Below are 14085 nucleotides of genomic sequence, written 5' to 3'. Positions count from 1 at the left end.
GAAGAAAGTCATAAAAGTAATCTTCCGAAAATAAAGATAGGAATCTTTTAGGAAGGGCAAACTGGTGGAAAAGAGTTTTTCATGCTGGGAGTCGTTACTAACTCTACTAGATAAGAAAGTAAAATTAGAACTTGAGAAGTACTAATTTCAGTGGGAGAAACTGATATTATCATAAAAGCTTACGAAGGGTTCGAAAGCAAGATAATAACAAAGCGAAGTGAAGAGGAAACTAAACTGTCACCTTAGAACGATCATGGAGATGCTCGGATCTAAGGAATTAGGATCAAGGAAGAGGTATCCTAAGAAGACTTGTAAAATTGAGAACGTGAAGGAGTTCACGCGGGTGCTCAAATTTTACAGACTCTTGTTATCCGAAATAAACTGGGTTTATTTCGTCATCTAAATTGTGGTTTAGAATTGAGACGACAGTCCAAAAGGATGGAGTGTTCCAAGTAGGATTATTAGATACGTGATCTAATGAAAGAAACCCTACTAAGTGAACATGGAAGCACACCATCTTACTATCCCTGGTCCAGGTCATTAATTGGACAATAATGACTTAAGAAAACTAGCATGAGTGATTGACAAGATAGCGCTGTTTCTTGGGCTATGGGAATAGGAGTATTCAAAGGTCAACTTCATGGGTGTATATTTGATACACTGGAAACCCGCCGAATGAGAATACTTCAAAAGTTGAAGTTGTAAGTTGTCATAACTCTCATTTAAGCAAATTGGAAAGATTCCTCAAAACATGAGTACTCACTCAGTTTATGGAAGGAATGTCGAACTTTGGTACCGTTAAACGCCATCCGTAAAAAGTGGTTATAAAGGCGGAATACTAGGGGAGACAGGATAGACATGAAATTAAGTGGGAGTACAAGAATGGAATATGTTTTCCTGAGTAAAATCAGGATAAAGTATCTCTGGGCCACTTGATGAGAAACAACTGAAAAATGCATGGCCGTGCTCAAACGGATTAAGAGTTAATCGTTTGGATTGGAAGTTGTTCTCGGGATCAAGAGAGTCTGATGAATATCACATATCAGATGGGATACGAAAAAACATGGGAATCGAGCATTGCACTTGTTCTAAGTACAAGTGGGAGACTGAAGGATATATTGCCTCGGTCTGAAGGAATGGTATCCTTCCGAAGGAGTGTCCTTCGACCAAGGTTGCAATGCGTACAATTTGGCGAATAGGATCTTAATGACCTTACTCGGAAGATCATTAGTCCGGTCCAATTAGGGGTCGTAATGCTTAGCTAGAAGCCAACTACGATCGTCGGATCAAGGAGTCGATTCGCGGCTAACATAGACCGGATCCTACAAGGGTTACACATCAGAGTAATGATTTGAACGGAGAGAATTGACTAGAAGGAGAATGGCAAATAAGTGGATTGGATCCATTATTGGTAAGTCCAGATTGATTCGGAGAAGTCCGAAGAGATACAAACAAGTCTGGACCCAAAAGGGAGGCCCGGAAAGGCTTTAGGTGGGCCGGCCATGTGATGGCCGACCTAGGCAATGGGGCCGGCCATGTGATGGCCGGTTAGGCCCTAAGTGGGCCGGCCAAGGAAGCCCATAAAGTGCTATGTTGGCCGGCCACTCCAAGTAACCCTAAAGAGGGTATTTTGGGTGTTGCCTTATAATTAGGTTTTAGGAATCCTAGTTTGAGTCTAATACCTCTTCTAGGGATTTCTATATATACCTAATTATACAACCTAAAGAGAGAGACAGAAAGTAGAGGCAACTCTCACAGAGAAACTGTCATCTGAAAGAGTTTCAGAATATACATCTCAGAGAGAGAGAGAGAAAAGGAGTTTTCTCAAGTATCCAGTCAAGAAGGAGTTCTTCATCTCCACCTTCAAGAAGGTCCTAGCTGACTGAAAGGAGGGAGTTCAAGTCATTACTCGGTGTCTCAAGTAGAGGAGCTACACTTGGAGCTCTTATCTTCCGAATACTGGTCGGGATTTAGTTCGTGGGAAAGCGATTAAGAGGTAATCATCTTTCCAATCTAGTTCATTGGTATGTTCATGTATAGATCCTGGAAACTAGTGTTAAACATAGAGATGTTTGGGATTCCGCTACCAACACTAGACAATTAGGTGTATGAGATACCCTACCAAAACTGATGCAGGGGCACCCGGCGTGGAGACTATTTCCATGACCGGACCCGGTCATGGACCAACCGGCCAGAGAGAGTAGAATTAGGAAGTCCTTATTTTAGTATGATTATTAATTAATTTGGGTTTAGGAATTATGCTATTTTAATATTTCCAATAATTGGAAAGGTTCATATTTGAGTCCAAGTTATTTAGGCAGTTACAGTATTTAATTATTTAGAAAGTCTAATTCAAGTCTATCTAGGAAAGTCCAGAATCCTATAAAAGGATATCTAGTTTGTCTATTATTCTCAGATTGAGAGAAAACCCCCATTGAAGTTTTTAATAAAGTTGAGTATTTAGAGTTATTTGATCTTTATTTTCATTGTTCTTAATTAATTATTCGTATCTTTTAATTCCGCTGCGTTTCTACATCAAGTGGTATCTAGAGCCATAATTTTTTTTCTTTCTTCATCACTTTTATCATCATGGTTAATACTACTATCTCTACTACACCAACTAAGGAGAAAACACCAACGTTCTCTTCTGAATGGGACAACATTAAAGAAGGGCTATCTGCAGGAAGAAAATTGGAAGAAGGGTTCAATGAGTACAAGAAGGAAACAACAGAAAAATTCGACAAAATCGATAAAAGATTCGATCAACTCAATGACTCAATCACCATCATCTCCAAACAACTAGAAGGTATGTGTAAAAACCAAACTCCACCTCCCACCACTATAACACATCAACAACCCTCTCAACTGCCAGGCACCACCAACACCACTCGATTTCCTCCTCTCGGTTTCTCTCCCGAACCCACGACACCACTCTTCGGCCACACCATTAGCCACCCTCCACCGGTTATCACTCCACCCTTCATCACCTCCTATTCACCAAACACACCTTTTCAAACACCTACCTACCCCCCCTATACCCACACGTCAACACCACCATCTTTCTCCTTCCCCGAGCCGACTACAACACCACACCGACCACCACCCGAGAGCCACTTCTCGGCCGACCACAACCTCCTCACCAACCCACAAACCGACAACCGAAACATCACCAACCAAACCCAACCAATTGGCCCTTTAGGAACCATTACAACCTATCAAGACCCACGTCCCCTTTACCCGTATACCCGATATCCTTCATTCACTACCAACCCAATCGAAACCCACTCACCATACCATCAACATCACAACCACCCCAAACCCCATACCGAAATACGATCCACCACCACGGCTATTGATCCGGTTACACCACCTCCACAACACCGTCGTCCACATGAAACCGAACCAAACATAAACCTCCCTCTCCAACCCGACAACACCACAAACCCACGTCACCAAACCCACCCGTTCAACCGAACCCGAGACCACATCTCCACCCATTCACAAAACCGTGACCTTACCACTCCTATCACCCGTCCAACCAACATACCACAACGACAACCATTGGGAGTCCCATGCACCTAAACCGAACGTGATCATTACACTCCACCCACCGACACCGAATCTCCGAATCCTAGTTCATCATACCGTATTCGAACGGAAGTACCTTCGTATGATGGTTCGATAAATATTGAAGATTTCTTGGATTACGTCTCTAGACTTGAGATTTTTTTCGATGTTATGCAAGTTGAAGGCCCTGAACAGGTACGTTGTGTAACTGGTTATTTATCTAAAACTGCTCTTACTTGGTGGAAACAGGAATCTGAGAATCGTCGTTTATTACACCTTCCTCCTATTTCTTCATGGTTAGAATTGAAACCATTAATGTTCTCCCGTTTCCTCCCTCCGGATTATGAGAACCAACTATGTGTTGATTATTTACGTTGCCGCCAAGGAAGACGTTCCGTTGAGGAATATGCTTCGGAATTCCAAAGACTAATTACAAGACTTAATCTCCCAGATTCAGAGTCAATGAAAGTAGAAAAATTCAAGGACGAACTTCGTAATGATATTAAAGATTTGGTTAATTTGAGAGGTTTTAATTCGGTTTCTGAATGTATTAGTGTCGCTCGGTCTTTTGAATCAGATTCACGTTCCATGTTTCGAGGACATAGTACGAGAAGTCAAGCAGTCAGAACTCTACCAGATGAATTAGATCAATCAAAGCAGGCGGAGGACGGTACTAAATCACTAACAGAAAATCCTTATAAAAAACCTCCACCAGTTAAGTGTTATCGTTGTTTTGAAACAGGCCACTATTCTAATGCTTGCCCCTCTCGCGGTAAAGCTAATTTGGTAGAAAAGAAAGCTGATTCGGATACAGATGAAGATCAATTGGAACGAATTAATACTATTCCCGACAACGGTGATCGGGTTATGTTACTTACTCGACGAATTCTTTTCACACCTTTCAAGAGGAATTTATCTCAACGAAAGAATTTGTTCGTTACACGGGGAACAGTACTGAATAAAGTTTGTACTATTGTGATTGACAATGGTTGTGTAGAGAATTTAATTTCTACAAAACTGGTCAATTTCTTGGGTATTCCTACAATGATTAAATCAAACCCATATAAAACCGCTTGGATTCAGTCAGGAACTACTACACGGGTTGATCACATGTGTACTATTAATCTTTCTATTGGTTCTTCTTATGTGTCTACAGTTAATTGTGATGTCACCGATATGGATTTATGCCACATGATATTAGGACGACCATGGCAATCTGATGTTGATGCCACTTACATTGGTCGTTTGAATGTTTATGAATTTCCGTAGAATTAGGAAGTCCTTATTTTAGTATGATTATTAATTAATTTGGGTTTAGGAATTATGCTATTTTAATATTTCCAATAATTGGAAAGGTTCATATTTGAGTCCAAGTTATTTAGGCAGTTACAGTATTTAATTATTTAGAAAGTCTAATTCAAGTCTATCTAGGAAAGTCCAGAATCCTATAAAAGGATATCTAGTTTGTCTATTATTCTCAGATTGAGAGAAAAACCCCATTGAAGTTTTTAATAAAGTTGAGTATTTAGAGTTATTTGATCTTTATTTTCATTGTTCTTAATTAATTATTCGTATCTTTTAGTTCCGCTGCGTTTCTACATCAAAAACCCTACAAGCTGGTCCCCGAAGCATCCGACCCGATCCGACAAGACTTTTGACCGTTGACCCGTTGACTGTCAGACTTTCCGACCCGTAGACATTTTACCGTCTACAACTTGGCGCTAGAAGGAGGGGGCCAGCCACTAACTACCGAAAAGACAAGTACCATAAAAGGAGACATGTCCAACGCTTCTGTGGATTTCTCATCACAACTTGCTGCACTCACTGCCCAGATGAAAGAAAACGCCGAAAGATTGAGAGCTTTGGAGGAAGAGAACACTACTGTCCGAGCAGAGAACATGCTACTGCAAGAAAGAATTACTGAGTTGGTGGTTCGAACAAGACAAAGTTTGGGGGTCAATCGACCACCTCCCAGCGGTTCTGAAGCAGGAGGACCATCTAATCGCCCAACACCCCCTCACAGCACTACTGCAGGCTTCACCACCAGCCAAGTAGGGACAGGATCCGCAAGTGCTCCATTCATAGCTCCAACACAGACCTTTCAACAAGCTTTCACTCAACAGCAGACCATGGCTGCTCTTCTTTACTCATCTTCTACTATTGCTATGCCTACCATCTTCCCTATGCCTACTCAGCCCACCATGGCTTCTAATCCCTTATTGTTTTCAGATACAGGTACCCCTTTAGAGCAAGCTTTAGCAAAGAGGCTAGCTGAAATGGAGGCCCTGATCACTAGAATTCCAGGAGTCCCGACCCCCTTCAAGAAGAGTCTTCCTCAAAGCTATGCCGATTCTCTGTTCGTCGATGCAATTGCTCTGGTGGAGATGCCCAGAAAGTTCACCTTTCCCAACATGAAGATGTATGACGGCACCTCTGATCCGGACGATCACATAGCCCCTTACAAAAAGAGGATGTTTACTGCTGCGATTCCAAGGGACTTGCGGGAAGCGTGTATGTGCAAGAGTTTTGGGTCTAGTTTGATTGGCCCAGCTCTGCAATGGTACACCAACCTCCCCCATAACTCAATTACTTCATTTGCCCAGCTCACAGACACCTTTGTCGAGCAATTTGCGAGCAGTAAGAAGCTGGAGAAACTCTCTGGTGACCTCTACCGAATCCAACAACAAAAAGGTGAACCACTCAGAGAGTATGTGGGAAGATTTAATCGGGAGAAGGTGTCAATTCTTTACTGCAACCAGGAAACAACAGTTGATGCATTCAGGAAAGGTTTACTGCCAGATGGGGAGTTGTACAAAGAACTCACCAAGTTCAATTGCACAACAATGGAGGATGTTCTTTCTAGAGCCTGGGTTGAAATTAGGTGAGAAGAAGACGAAACCCACAGGAACAGATACTACTCACAGGAAGATAGGTCAAGAGACCGTCACTCAAGAAGATACGAACGACGGTCAGAAGCCAGGAGCAATGATCCGTACCCAACCAGACGACCAATTCCAAGGGAGAACAGGAGGCCATTCAACTCTCCACCTAATCGTCAGAATGAGAAACCGCAAGGACCCATCCGTACCAAAATTTCAGAATACAACCTCAACATTGAACCATGTGAGGTGATTGCAGTAATGAAGGGGATGGGTAACACGGTAAGGTGGCCAGGGAAGACAAAGACGCCAGGCGACAAGAGGGATACTACCAAGTGGTGTGAATTCCACTCAGACCATGGGCACACTACTGCAGATTGTATTGCCCTCAGGCTTGAAGTTGCTGATCTCCTAAAGAGAGGTCACCTCACCGACTTACTGACAGATAAAGGCAAGAAAACTATGTCCCAAGGAGACGCCCGACCCAAAGAGCCAGAGGAGCCGATCCCGACGTTGACTTGCAACATGATCACAGGTGGCTCGGAAGTGAGTGGAGTAAGCCACTCAGCAGCCAAAAGAAGTGCACGAATCGCAGCAAATCCAACTGCCCACTCGACAGAGGCTTCAACCCCAACTTTCATCAACCAAACCATCAGCTTCGTTGACAACGAAGTCTCAGGGCTCGTCAACCCTCATCATGACGCTCTTGTCCTCTCTCTCACTATTGAAAATGTGTTAGTTAAACGCATACTAATTGATAACGGATCCTCCACTAATGTCCTGTTTCTTCATGCCTTGCTAGGGACGGGACTAGAAGAATCAAGCATCTGCCGACGTTCTACTGTCCTTATAGGATTTAGTGGAGAACAGAAGTATACCTTGGGAGAAATCGTGTTACCGGTATATGCAGGAGGAATTAACCTTAGCACCACTTTTGTGGTACTGGACTGCCCATCAGCTTATAACATGATCCTTGGAAGACCTTGGATCCATGAGATGAGGGCAGTACCATTAACATACCACCAAGTATTAAGGTTTCCAACACCTTGGGGAGTATGGGAAATCAAAGGAGACCAAGGAGCTTCCAGGAACTGCTACAAGAACACAATAAAGGCTCCCAAGAAGCCCTTGGAGCAATTACAAAACAAAGTGCCCCTCAACTCAAACTTGACCAACCAAACATGGAGGAGTTAGACAAAGTCCCAATTAACCCCGACATCCCAGAGCACAAAGTCCAAATTGGAGCACAGCTAGCTCCTACTCTTAGAGAAAAACTCATTGAATTCCTAACCGATAACTCTGATTCTTTTGCTTGGTCTCATGCAGATATGACAGGGATAAACCCCTCTATAATAGTTCATGAATTACAGGTAGACCCTTCCCATACCCCGGTCAGACAGAAAAGAAGGAAATTTGCACCATAACGCAACAAGGTGATCAACCAGGAGATCCAGAAACTACATGACATCGGATCTGTAAGAGAAGTGCACTATCCAGATTGGCTCGCTAATGTGGTGGTCGTTAAAAAGAAGAATGGTAAGTGGAGGGTATGTATTGACTTTACAGACTTGAATAAAGCTTGCCCGAAAGATTCCTTCCTGTTACCACACATCGACATGCTGGTAGATGCCACGGCCGGACACGAACTCTTGAGCTTCATGGATGCATTCTCAGGTTACAACCAGATCCTTATGCACCAGAACGATTAGGAGAAAACAACCTTCGTCACGGAGAGAGGTATATTCTGTTACAAAGTCATGCCTTTTGGACTAAAAAATGCAGGTGCCACCTACCAGAAGCTGGTAAACAAAATGTTCGCCAACATGCTAGGCGACACTATGGAGGTCTACATCGATGATATGTTGGTCAAGTCCTTAGTAGCAGAACAACACTTGGAACACCTCAAACAAGCATTCAAGGTACTCAGGAGGTATAATATGAAACTAAACCCTGCTAAGTGCTCTTTTGGTGTGTCCTCTGGAAAATTTTTAGGTTATATGGTGCCTCAAAGGGGGATCGAAGCTAACCCAAATCAGATCAACTCGGTGATGGGTATTCCTTCCCCGAAATGCATCAAGGACGTCCAGAAGCTTGCAGATAGAGTGGCGGCACTTAGCCGATTCATTTCTAAGTCTTCCGAGAGATGCAACCTGCTCTTCATCACTCTGCGAAAGGGGAAAAATTTCGAGTGGTCACCCGCATGTGAAGAAGCTCTACAACAGCTGAAGAGATACCTCACATCCCCACCACTGCTCTCCAAACCAAAAGACGGAGAAAAGTTGTTCATGTACCTTGCTGTTGCAGAGACAGCGGTAAGTGCAGTACTTGTTCTTGAAGAAGACAGTAAGCAGCTGCCCATTTACTACATAAGCAAGTCATTGCTAGATGCTGAAACTCGATACATTCAGCTAGAGAAGCTCGCCCTTGCCCTTGTTACTGCAGCCAGGAAGCTAAGACCTTACTTTCAATGCCACCCAATTGTAGTGGTTACAACTTTCCCAATGAAGAATATTCTTCACAAACCAGAGCTGTCTGAGAGATTGACCAAATGGGCAGTGGAATTAAGCGAACATGACATCAGCTACCAGCCAAGGACAGCGATCAAATCTCAGGTACTAGCTGATTTTATTGTTGACTTTACACCTAACACCTTAGTGCAGGCACAAGGAGAATTGCTCCATCTCCAGGAACATAGCCAACTCAAATGGACCTTATCAGTAGATGGTTCCAGCAACATGAACGGAGTCGGACTTGGTGTTGTTCTCACTTCCCTAGGAGGTGACCTACTCCAACAAGCAATAAGATGTGGGTTCAAAGCCACCAACAATGAAACAGAATACGAGGCCTTAATCGTAGGAATGAACCTGGCAAAGGAGATGGGAGTCCAGAAACTTGTAATCAAATCAGACTCCCAACTCGTAGTTAACCAGCTACAAGGAACCTACCAGGGCAAAGACGTGAAGATGGCAGCCTATGTGTCGCATGTAAAAGAACTACAAGGTCAGTTCACCGAGGTTAGTTTTGAACAGGTACCCAGGCTCGAGAATGGGCACGCTGATGCCTTGGAAAATTTAGGGTCATCAATTCCAACCGAGGATGCACAAACAATCCCCCTAACGCTACTTCAGTGGCCGACCGTATGGAAAACAAAGCCTTCAGAGGTAGCGGTTACAGATGCAGAAGAGACCTAGATGACACCAATAATCAGGTACTTAACTAACGATGAGTTGCCACATGATCGAAATGAAGCTAGAAGACTCAAAGTCAAAGCTACAAGGTTTTGCATCATGGACGGCCAGCTCCTTAAGAGATCATACTCTGGGCCTTACTTGAAATGCATCACCCAAGAGGAAGCCAAGTATGTCCTCAAGGAATTACACGAGGGGGAATGCGGTAACCACTCTGGCGGTCGCAGCCTGGCCAACAGAGCACTGACTGCAAGTTACTACTGGCCGACTATGAGAGCAGACTCTACTGACTATGCTAGACGTTGCGACAGCTGCCAGAGGTTCTCCCAAACTTCCTACCTCCCTCTAGAGAAGCTAAGTTCAATTCTATCCCCATGGCCTTTCATAAAATGGGGGATGGATACAGTAGGCAAACTACCAACGGCCCCAGGCCAGAGAGTCTACATGCTTGCTGTCACAGACTACTTCACCAAGTGGGTGGAAGCCGAAGCCTACCACCAAATCAGAGACCGCGAGGTAAAAAGTTTTGTTTGGAAACATGTCATTTGCAGGTTTGGAGTTCCCAAGGAGATTGTCACAGACAATGGTTCACAGTTTATCAGCTTTGATTTCCAAGACTTCTACAAGGAGTGGGGAATCAAACTAAGTTTTTCGACTCCTAGATACCCTCAATCCAATGGGCAAGCAGAATCGTCAAACAAAACGATAATGAACTCACTGAAAAAACGACTCAAGAAAGCTAAAGGCGCATGGGCAGATGAACTACCAGGAGTGTTGTGGTCGTACAGAACCACTTCAAAGACCCCAACTGGGGAAACCCCATTTTCCCTTGCATACGGTTGTGAGGCGGTAATACCAGCTGAAACAGGAGTTCCCTCTGCCCGATACCAGTGGACCACAGAAGAGAGCAATTGGGAAATACTTAACCATAACCTGGATACGGTAGACGAGGTAAGGGACATGGCGGCAATCAGGAATGCCGCATACCAATAGAAAGCAGCCAAACATTACAACAAGAACGTCAGGGTTCATACATTCAAAGTTGGCGACTGGGTTCTGAGGAAAGTATTTCAAAATACTAAGGAAACAGGAGCTGACAAGTTAGCCCCTACTTGAGAGGGCCCATACCTCATTACCAAGGTAGTGAGACAAGGAGCTCACAAACTTCAATCAAAAGATGGCCTCAACATAGGCAATAGTTGGAATGCCATTCACTTACGAAGGTACTACTTCTAACCTTGAAACTTCTCCTATTTTGCCTTTTTTCCAAAAGATCACCTACTGACTTAGGCGTCGGAGGGTTGTTGGCTACGCCAACAACCACCCCTCACTATCTACGTGTGATGACAGGAACTGTCTCCAAGACACAACAATGTAGCAAAAACAATAAGAGGCTGGACGTCAGAGTCGAAGTCCAAACCACTAGAAGAGTTCTGCACTTCGACTGGGGGCATGAGGATACTATAAGAAGACTATGAAGAAACTCAAGAACAATACGGGTTAAGCAACCCTCACCTGTCCAACAGGCAACTAAAATCACCAGGCACCTAAGTTGAATGACGAACACTTCTTCATTTGACAACAACGAGTTCAACGTACTGTTCATCAAAATTAATTTAGAAGGAACAAAGTCCCGCACTTATTCCTCAAGTTCAATGTAATGTTCTTTAAATCTAAGATATCACTTCCAATGTAAACAAAAATCTAGAAATAAAATCTCAAGTATTTATCCAGTACTTACTTGTGTACAAACTTTATCAATATCGATGTCATTTCACTACAAGGGCATCTAATTACTTGTCTGGAGAGGAACAGTAGGTCGCTAGACGATCCTAAAACACAATAAAGTGTTGGTCGTATCACTTTTATAAGTGAAGATTGGTAACCCATCCAAGATGGGACAACAAGCAGCTGGCCGTCACCTGAACACAATAAGGTGCTGGCAGTATCCCTGATATAAGTTAGGATTTGTAATCCATTCAAGTTGGGACAACGAGCTGCTAGCCGTCACCTGAACACAGTAAGGTGTTGGGCGTATCCCTGATATAAGTTAGGATTTGTAATCCATTCAAGTTGGGACAACAAGCTGCTAGCCGTCACCTGAACACAATAAGGTGCCGGCCGTATCCCTGATATAAGTTAGGATTTGTAATCCATTTAAGTTGGGACAACAAGCTGCTAGCCGTCACCTGAACACAGTAAGGTGATGGCCGTTTCCCGTATATAAGTTAGGATTTATAATCCATTCAAGTTGGGACAACAAGCAGCTGGCCGTCACCTGAACACAATAAGGTGCTGGCCGTATCTCTGATATAAGTTAAGATTTGTAATCCATTCAAGTTGGGACAACAAGCTGTTAGCCGTCACCTGAACACGGTAAGGTGCTGGCCGTATCCCGTATGTAACTTAGAATTCATAATCCATTCAAGTTGGGACGACAAGCTGCTAGTCGTCACCTTAACACAGTAAGGTGCTGGCCGTATCACTTGTATAAATTAGGATTGGTAATCCATCCAAGATGAGACAGTAAGTTGTTGGCCGACGCCTAAACGCAATAAGGCGCTAGTCGTCTTCCCTACATAAGCATAACCACTCAACTAAGAAGAAAAACAACAGGTACATAACCATAGTGATGAGCCTAGAAGGTTACCCTAAATAGGTCACAACCCGCAAGTATACGGGCGTCATGTAATAGTTCCGGTAAGACCGGTTCGTTCCTCAGAGACTAAGTCAATCTATTCTAAGACTTAGAAGTTACACGGTTTTGCTTCTGAAATCAATTTGATTTTGGTGATGAAATAATAAAATAATAAAACAAACAATAAAAATGAACTCAAATGGGGGAGAAATCAAAGTTTTCTGGATCTACCTCAAACTATGATAAACAAATTCTCCTTAACTAAATCATGATTTCTGACCTTATAACTCAACATTTGGTAAATTACTATTATCCAAATATCGGAAGATTTATCTTCTCAAAAGAACATATTCACTAACTAGATAGCTAAACCTATTTCGATTAAAATATAATATCAATTCAACTATTGATTATCAATCATTAAGCATATATCATTAAAGAAGATTTTCTAAACATGACATATCAAATTAAAAGAATAACTAATGAAGAACATGTTATTAGTCGAAGAAATCGAATAAGGCTATTTTTGTCTACAACTAAACACCAATCGAGAAAATCATGAAAAGATGAAAGAAAAAGTATTTAATCAAGTATGGGGTTTCATCTTCCACTCTAGATGAAGGCTTAGAGATTCATGACTACAATAAAGAAATCAAACACAAGAGATAAAAAAAACAAAGATCAGAAATACTTCACCAAATCAGATTCTAATCCTCCTTTCTGATTTCAACTCTTTGTTACAAGTCTCTCTTTCTACAAAATTCTCTTTTCTCTCTCACAAAGAAAAGAAGAGATGAAGAATGTGATGAAGTCTCTATTTCTCACTTTCTCTAACTCCCTCTCTCTCTCTCTCTCTATTAATCTCTCTTTCTCTCACAAAAAGAAAGGAAATAGAAGAAGAAGGATTGAAAATAAATTAAATGACATTACTCCACTTTTTCAACTTTGAATCTCTGCTCATCTCTCTCTCTCTCTCTCTGTTATTTTAATTCCTCTCTGTCACTAAAAGAAATGCTGTAAAAGAAGAAGATAGATGATGGTCTCTCTCTCTGAATTTTTTCCTGTTCTAATTGAGCTAGAGAGATGATCCCCCCAAGATGAGATAATCACCATGTTCTCTTTCTCTGTCTTTATAGAATAAGAAGAGAAATAAAAATCCATTCTTTCCTTCTTCCTTTCTCTCTCTACAGCTGGAGCCGAGATCTTTCTTGATTTTTCCTGTTCAATCTTCAGCTCTCTCTGTTATCTTCCTCTATCTTCCTTTAACCGAGAGCCCTCTCTCTCTCTAAAATATCTCCAGCTCTTATTTCTTTCTTCCCATTTTCGAATAGATTTCCGGCCATCCCTTAATAAAACTCAATCAAATCTCTTTCTCTCTCTATCTTTGGATTTAAATTTCTTTCCTTCTCTCTAGAGAACCACTTAATAGTTTCCAAAATAATATGAGATAAGAGAGAGAGGGAAGACTGAATCAATCTTTCCCCATTATCTTCTCTAATCAATAAGATCAGTTTCAATCTTCAAAGAAATCTCCTTCAGTCACTCTATAGAAAGAAATCAAGCTCTGAAATATATTTCTCAATCTGTTACTCTCTGTTCTAGAATCCCCACGAAAATCACAGCTCTTTCCATCAATCTCTCCTTCTATATAATCTGGTCTTCAATCTTTCAATGATTCTCACGAATCCAATCCCTTGATTTCTTTCTCTTAGCAGAAATCTCTCAGTTATCTCTCTACTGTAATGTTTCATATATCTTTTCTGGGTTTCCTTTTTTTTTTCTTCTCTTGATTTGAAGAACAGATAAGAAGAGA

Source organism: Eschscholzia californica, unplaced genomic scaffold (assembly GCF_041429995.1).
Source record: "Eschscholzia californica isolate CP2 unplaced genomic scaffold, dmEscCali1.0.p SCAF_6, whole genome shotgun sequence".
Lineage (NCBI taxonomy): Eukaryota > Viridiplantae > Streptophyta > Magnoliopsida > Ranunculales > Papaveraceae > Eschscholzia > Eschscholzia californica.
This window is presented reverse-complemented; position numbering follows the sequence as displayed.